Source organism: Aedes aegypti, chromosome 3 (genome assembly GCF_002204515.2).
Source record: "Aedes aegypti strain LVP_AGWG chromosome 3, AaegL5.0 Primary Assembly, whole genome shotgun sequence".
NCBI lineage: Eukaryota > Metazoa > Arthropoda > Insecta > Diptera > Culicidae > Aedes > Aedes aegypti.
The window spans coordinates 193469028-193477150 of NC_035109.1; the positions used below are offsets into that span (position 1 = coordinate 193469028).

Consider the following 8123-nt stretch of genomic DNA (forward strand, 5'->3'; position numbering starts at 1 on the left):
ATTATACTTCCTTCTCCCAGAACCCCAGAAATTATCGAAAAAGTATTTAAAAATCTTACAGAAAAACAAAAAAAGGACCTGAAATACCATAATAAATCAAAAAAACCAACAGAACTTGAATCTAACCAAGAAATATACGAAAATGCAAGACAAAGAATTAAACACAAACCCCGATTCAAAAAGAATAAAATCAGACAGGTTAACAAAAGTACAGTAACTATGGATGATGGGAGGAAAGTACATAAAAACGATATCAAGGTTAGGAAGATTTAACTCTCCTTTTATTATACTCTCTTTTTTCAGAACCCTCATGTATCTAAGTATAACGATAGGTGAAAAGATAAACGTTAGGAGAATAGATCACTTACCAATTGTTGCTTTTCACTCAGGTACTGCTAGGATACAACTTACCTCTCATATCTATATCCATCATTTCAACATTACCTCCCTTAACAATCATGTAGACAGTCTGAGAAACCAATTTGAACAGCTAAAATTCAATCAATTTACAAAACTCACTTCGCAAAAATTTGACGAAATTCAGCAAATACTTAGCAATTTAAATCCATTTAAAAGACATAAACGTTGGGATAAATTAGGAACAGGCTGGAAATTTATTGCAGGTAGTCCAGATGCAAACGACTTAAAATTAATAAATTCCTCCATTAATGAACTTGTAAGTAACAATAATCAACAAATCAGAATTAACAGAGCACTTAATCTGCAAATGAAAGAATTAGTATACAAAACAAAAGACGCAATAGAGTTAGCAAATTCAAAATCCATGGAAATATATTCGATAAACATATTTCTCAATTTAAAATATCTAGCAGATAAATTAGGACAGATTGTTGACAGTATTTCTCTCGCTAAAGTAGGAATTCTTAACCAAAATATACTTAGTCAGGACGAAATAGGGATTCTATATCAAGATTTAATGAAACAGAATATTACACTTCACAATGCACTGGAAGCACTAAGTTTTGCGGATACAACGATCGCCACCAACACCAAGGAGTTGACTCTACTAATCAAGACACCTATTTTGGATAAGAGAATTTTCAACAAGATTCACGTCTTCCCTGTTACATCAAACCATAAACAAATTCATTTGACTAAGAGAAATTATCTGAATCACGAGACCGGTAGCTACATTGTAAGCTCATTGACGGAAAACATATACAAAATCCAGGAAACGGAGTTCGATAACTCTAGATGTGTACCAAACCTTCTCTCCGGACAGCAAGCTAGTTGCAATTACACCCTGAACCCACCTGATGAAGAAATCATCATCATAAATAATGAAAACATTATTTTGAACACCGATGGAAATATTACCTTTACATCGAATTGTGGAATCAACAACCGTACCCTAACTGGAACATTTCTTATATCGTTTCATGATTGTGAAATGATCATCAAGAACATCAGTTATTCAAACATCATTCGGAACATGGCTGGAAATCTAATACAACTACCTTTAGACGGCCTCAATATACAGAAACAATTCACCATAGCAAACCTGAGTCTTGAGCATTTGCATAATTTGCACCTGGAGATGAGGAAGGAAATGGATTACATCCGGCTAAACAACACAAGCATCGAATGGCCATCTTGGCCTCTATTTGGAGGAATCTTCTCATTACCCTTCACGATTATCGGTTTTGCGATTCTTTTGAAAATTTTCTCCCACAGACAAGCTACAGTAAGGATACAAACATCTAAAGCCACAACCAATCAGGAACCAGTGGTAGAACTTCAACCCAGGATTAGATCCTTGACTTTGATGGACGTGATTCGGGCGGAGCCTCAACTCTCAGGAAGGGACGAGTTAGCAACGGAGCTACCCGGTTGGCGTTAACCAAAAATGCTGACGACCCAGCTGCAGCGAGTCGGCAACGGAGCCGCCAGAATGGGTGCAGTGGAGATTGCTGACGACGGCATCGGGGCGGATGTAACCATCGGTCATCGACGCGATCCAGCTGTTTCGATATGCGACGACGAAAAGTGCTAGTGCAGGCAAATGAAGTGTAGTTAATGGATAGATTGTAATAAACGTTTAGTTCGATTTCGGCTCTAGGGTAGTTAAGTAGCTTTTTTTAAAAAGAAACTTCCATCCGTGAAAATTTAACTCGCGGAGTTAGGCATTCTTCTGCGCGGAATATGGAAAAGCGTTTCAAAAATGCGCGGAATTAGGCAATTTCGAAAAGTGAACTTTTTCAATAAAATCACAATTGTAAATTATGAATACAATCTAGTTTATATTTTTCCCATAATCTACAACAAATTTGCTAGCGATCCACTCGTAATTTTTTTTTTTTTTTGTTGATGCAATACTCATTTTTAATTAACCATTTGAATATTTTTATTCCTTAACTGCGCTGAATAACGGCACTTTACGGTATTTTCAAGAAGGCTGAAAATGTTTCGTTCGTATCACTTATATTCAATGTTTTCTAGTTTGAAGATATCTAATCATGATTTTGAAGTATTTTGTTTTTAGAATAGGTTGGTTTGTAAGACATTGTATTTTTTGAAGGTGTTAACAACATTGTTGGCACGAAGGATTACTAAATAAAACACTGATGCGAAGCCGAGATGCAAAAAAAATCATTTTTTTCATCTAGAAGGGATCAGCGAAGTACCTTTTTCAAATTTTATTCACGATATTTTACACCGGCTTGGTGCATTCCTGGCCAAATACTGATTTTGTTGAGATAAGTTTTACAATATCTGGAATCCTTAAGATATAACAGAAAAGAGATACTGATCAATTTGCCCGGTCTATGGTTCTTCATGTTTTCTTAGTTTCAACACAGATCCAGACGATATCAACATCCGTGTTATTTGAAATACCGTCATTGAATTGTGTAGTAGACAAAAAATGGCTGTTTTATAAAGGGGCTCATGAATTTATTTCCTTGGTTTGTGATCAATCATCATTGTGATCAAAGATTATGTTGCACCAAAGAAATCAACTCGTGAGCCTTTCATAAGAAACAGTTTTCAATGATATGATTGAGAATCGACCATTCTATACGTTCGACCCACCCTATTGATCATGCTACGATCTATGCATGTCGCATTAGATGCTGCTTAGGTAAGCTGAGGCATAAACAGGTTTATCTATCTCACGAAACCCATGCTTTGCAAATGCATACATTTATCTCGAGTTGTGATTCAAACTTGCATTTTCTTATCAGTTCACGATAAGATGGATATGGTTGATATGATTATAGTTTTGGTACTACTTTTCAGAAATCGGTCACAATAAGTGGACTCTTTGTTAATCATGTCTACCTGGTACTACGATTATAACTAAACATTTCACTATCGTTACATAAACGCTCTGCTGAGGTCATTCTAAGAAAATCTACAAACAACTGTAAACTGTAAAACGATGGAAAACAGCAATGAGTTACAGAACAGGTGGCGCAGTTCCGTATAATAGTGTGTGTGACAACTGTATAAAGTTAAAAATGACACCTAACACCAATACATCGCTGATCTTGCCTACGTCACTATTTGTGTTTACAATTTAAAATTCCTTGACGCAAAAGCAAAAAGTGCGCGAGTTCAGAAGTTTTTCCACTTTATTCCGTACAGTTTTAACAATTTCTGATAAATTTTGATAGAATGCCGCAGTGTGCAGTCAATGTGTGCAAGATAACGACACAGGAAGCGAAGAACAGTGATATTTGCATTTTCACACTTTCCCCAAAGAACCTAGCAAGTGATCGAAATGGGTGAAATTTTGTGGGCTCATCAAAGATCCGGGTACATCGCTTTATGTATGCTCCCAGCATCTCACATCTGACGATTTTGTGATCAATGCTTCGATCCGAAAATCGTTGACAGGTGCAGATCGAAATAGTCTGGTCCCAGGTGGTAAGATTTCTTTGTCCAGTACCTAGAAACGGAATAAACGGAATGCCAATTACAGCTTTTCCCACTATTCGTACTCCGGAATCGTCATGCGTTGAGAGTAGAGGTCGTTCCCAACGTTATCAACGGAACGAGCGAAAGGAACTTGTGGCTAACCTTTTGCAAAATCACTGTTCACTGGAGGCGGAGAAATCGAAAAACGTTAATAGTTGAAAATGGATCTTCTTGCGATGTTTCACCGTTCCAAAGGAACAGAACATACGTGATTCCGACTCAAACATGGATGTTTTGTTAGAGGCGATTTAGCTGGCCAATCCCTCTACCGCTACGAAGTTCAGATGTTGATAGCCTGAACGATTCCGGTTGGTCAGAGTTCGTCAGTCATGATAGGCTCAATTCTCCTTAAGTCATGTTAGAGGAAGCGGTAAGATTGGTATTGCTGAAAACACTACGAACGCTGATTAAACGCAAGCAAGATATTTAATCCAGCCAATGAGAACCAAGTATGTACCTTATTGTTTCTTAGCATTGTTTCACCACAGTGTTGTTTATTAACGTGTTAATCTATTCATCTGCTCAGAAACAACAAGCTACACACTTGGTTACTAATAGTTTTTACGGCGTCATCAAAAAGTATACATAAGTTATTTATACAGATGGAATACCCTATTTCGTGCTAGGCAAACCTCAATTAAAAATGTGATTATTTTGAATATTTTTATGTCTATTGTGTTGAAATACTCCAACGATAAATACGATAATGAAAAATCATCTAGTTCGAATTAAATTTCATGGTATGCACCACAATTTTTTATGTTACATTCAATTTGTTTCAAATATCCCATATCTACTCGTGCTTGCAACCAAATAGTGACGTCACCACTTTTTTGGTTACCAATACATATGCAAATCATGGTCTTCTTCACCTGTACTGTAGCTCATTGGGAAAACAGTACTAAGTTTTATCGTCTTCTTCTTCTTGGCAATTCGTCCTCACTGAGACAGAGTCTGCCTTTCAGCTCAGTGTTCTTGTGAGCACTTCCACAGTTATTAACTAAGAGCTTTCTTTACCAAAGTTGCCATTTTCGCATTCGTATATCGTGTGGCAGGTATGATGATACCCTATGCCCAGGGAAGTGCAGGAAATTTCCATTACGAAAAGATCATGGACCGAACAGGAATCGAACCCAGACACCTTCAGCATGGCTTTGCTTTGTAGCCGCTGACTCTAACCACTTGGCTAAGGAAGGCCTAAAAATGTAATCGTACGCTCGAGTGTTCAATGTACATAAAATAAAAACTTTTTTTCATTGTACATTCTACATACTTGTAGTCACACAACTTGCTCTTAACCCGTATTGGCCTGAGTCAAATCAAACACTAAAATAAAACTCTCATCACTCAGCGAATATTCTAAAAGTGGTGAGAGGAACTCGGGAACGTAAATGTTGCCGGACTTATTCCGTTGGGTCACTGAGTCAGGTCGGGTGAAAAATTGCTAATTTTAGGGACACGCCAGGTTTGCTTTTTTGTATGTGATGTAAAATTCATTCTTATTTGTACAAATCATTCTGATCTTATCTGACCTGATACTCAACATAAGAAATTAGGTGTTCTGGACCATTTAGATTGCATCAGATGTGCCCACCCGGACTTAATCCCTGGAAGAACCGGCTTCAGCGGCTAACCGTTTAAAATCTCGAAAAGTAAATATCAAATATCTTAGTTTTTCCATAGGCTTGGCTCAGATGTTTAAAGACAAATTGGTCACTTAAAAGGATATTTCTGGTGCCACGGTGAACCCGAAAAATTGCCATTTGTAGGATCAATCTATTGCTGGTAATCAAATTCAACCATTTTTCTAGAGGTTTACACTGATGCATTTTTCTAATAGTCTATTGGTAAAGAGACCAAATTATAACCGATTCCGAGAATCATCTATGACTTAAAATTCGCCTACATACAGAGGTAATGCATTATGATCCGATTTCACCCAGAGACCTACCGGAATAACTCCGACCAAGGTTACATTCTCGAGTTGCTCTGGTCACATACCTGAAAGGACCATCGATTCATGGAACAGAAATGCATTGAAAAGTGGTTTAAAGAGACCATCATAGCAACCATGACATTTTTAGTATGGTTCAATGAGTCGGTAGCAGGTAGTAATGGAACATCGTGGAGGTTTCACTGTAAAGCCTGATTCGCTGCTGACAAGTAATTTCTCAGCCTATCTTGATGCATGGGAAATTTCTGCAATGAATCGATCAAGAATGCGCTTTTTACTGATCGCAGTACGCATTTGAAAAGAAATGTCATTTCAAATAAAGCTCACTGTAGAACATTTCTTGACCATTTCTTCCGCAGAAATTTTTACTTTTCTTGAGCGGATTAGCATACTTAGCTTAATGGTGGTAAGCTCCATCGAAGTTAATACGCCAATTGCGTATTATCCTCGATTTTACTATAGTCAAATCGAGGATAATACGCGATTGGCGTATTAACTTCGATGGAGCTTACCACCATAAAAGTATAATACTCTAATATTATTTTTTTTTATAAATTCCAAATACCTACACTCAAAAAAATCCAAACGTCATTGCTACGTGGAAAATCACGTAGATCATTCTAAATTCATTTTACCTCCACTTCACCTGACTAATATAAAGATCACTAAATCATTCATAACCACCAAATAGTGACTCGGTAATTTTTACTGAGGTTACCTATCGCACTAACGTGAAATATACGTGGGTGTCTGAGTTCATTTTGACATCTGCATGTTGTACGAACATTCGGTGTTGAGCTCAAATCTTAAGATGGCGCCCGCTTAATTTTTGCAGAACTCCAGAAGCTGCTGCTGCTTTAAACCCTATGTAAGATTGATTTCAAGGTAAATATGCTTTGAATACCGAAGAATCCCTGCATTACTTCATATTTTATGCCTGATTTATAACCTCTATCAATTATAGCACAACAAGACAGACCTAACTCACAAAATTGGGAAAACAGGATTCAAAATGCTCAGATTGACAATAAAAATATCACAATATTTTAAGTTTGTTTACATATTCCAATTGGGAATTAGTTTTCTTCCAAAGCCTATTAGACATAAGATTGGTCTTTATTACAGTTAAATTTAATGCAAAACCATCAAGATCCTATTGAAACGCTTCGTAAAGGCTACCGGAAAATCCACGTAGCTCTTACGAATAGCGCCGGTGGAATGGACGAAGTACAAAAGTTCATGCGTTCATTCTGGGCTACCTATGATATCCGTAAGAGCTACGTGAAAAGTGCGATGGAAAAAATCACGTATGTTTTCACGTAACAATGACGTTTGGGTTATTTTGAGTGTATGGAATTCAGGCTTTTTTATTTTATTGATGTACAAGTGGGTCAGGGGCCAAGTCTCCAACAAGGGTTTGAAAACTCATACCGTCCATAATACACCGGGGGATTTGGAGTTTTGGAAGTAGGCAACACAATAGCTTTGACCAGAAGGCTCTTTAAGTTTTGCTTTTACTCTAGACTTCCCCTACACGTATGAATGATGCAAGGTCGAAAGAACATGAATCAGTCATACATATAACAGTAGTGAAGTGTTTTGCCTAAGGATATGTGAAAGGAGGGATTTTGTGTGGTGTTTTGTAAATCGCTCTGTGGAATAAATTTGTTATTAGTTAAATAATAAGTTCATTTGATTTACCTTTCAATTAGTATTCAATGATTACAGAAACTTTATACTTATCAAAGGCGTGGAGTGCTGCAAGCTAGGTGGGCGGATCAAGTGCGTATCGATTTGGCGAGCGTGGGGCAGAACCGAGGATGGAGAGATGCGACCGCAAACCGACGTTTTCTCGGCCATTACGCTGCCATGTTAAGAGATGCCTTTCCTCTTCGATGAATTATTCCTCGAAGCGGGTTAGATATGAAAACAAGGATAAAGAGAGAAGGAATGTTAGTGATTGTTACATGCTTTATGGCAGTATTGGCGTACATTGAAGTCTGTTGAAGCCAAAAACAAACAACCACTGTTGCCCGACCAACGGGAATCGTGAATGACCAGATGCGATCCACATCTACCGTAGGTAAAGTGGTCCTTTTCTGCTGCAAGCATCTGGTAAGTCCGTCCCACTTGTTCATGTACGTGTATTATTTTCTGTTATGTAAATTACTCTCCGATCGCTTCTCGATCGCCAGCCAGCCAGCAATCAGCTGGCAGTTGAAAACTTACC

The 8123-nt window shown here is 37.6% G+C and overlaps 1 long non-coding RNA gene across 1 annotated transcript; it reads left to right on the forward strand.

Moving 5' to 3' along the window:
* The first annotated feature begins 3315 nt into the window (after nt 1-3315).
* Nucleotides 3316-7888, forward strand: LOC110679669. Its single transcript, XR_002502695.1, has 3 exons — nt 3316-3888; nt 3944-4309; nt 7622-7888. It is a non-coding gene; the product is annotated as an uncharacterized LOC110679669 (long non-coding RNA).
* Nucleotides 7889-8123: the final 235 nt, after the last annotated feature.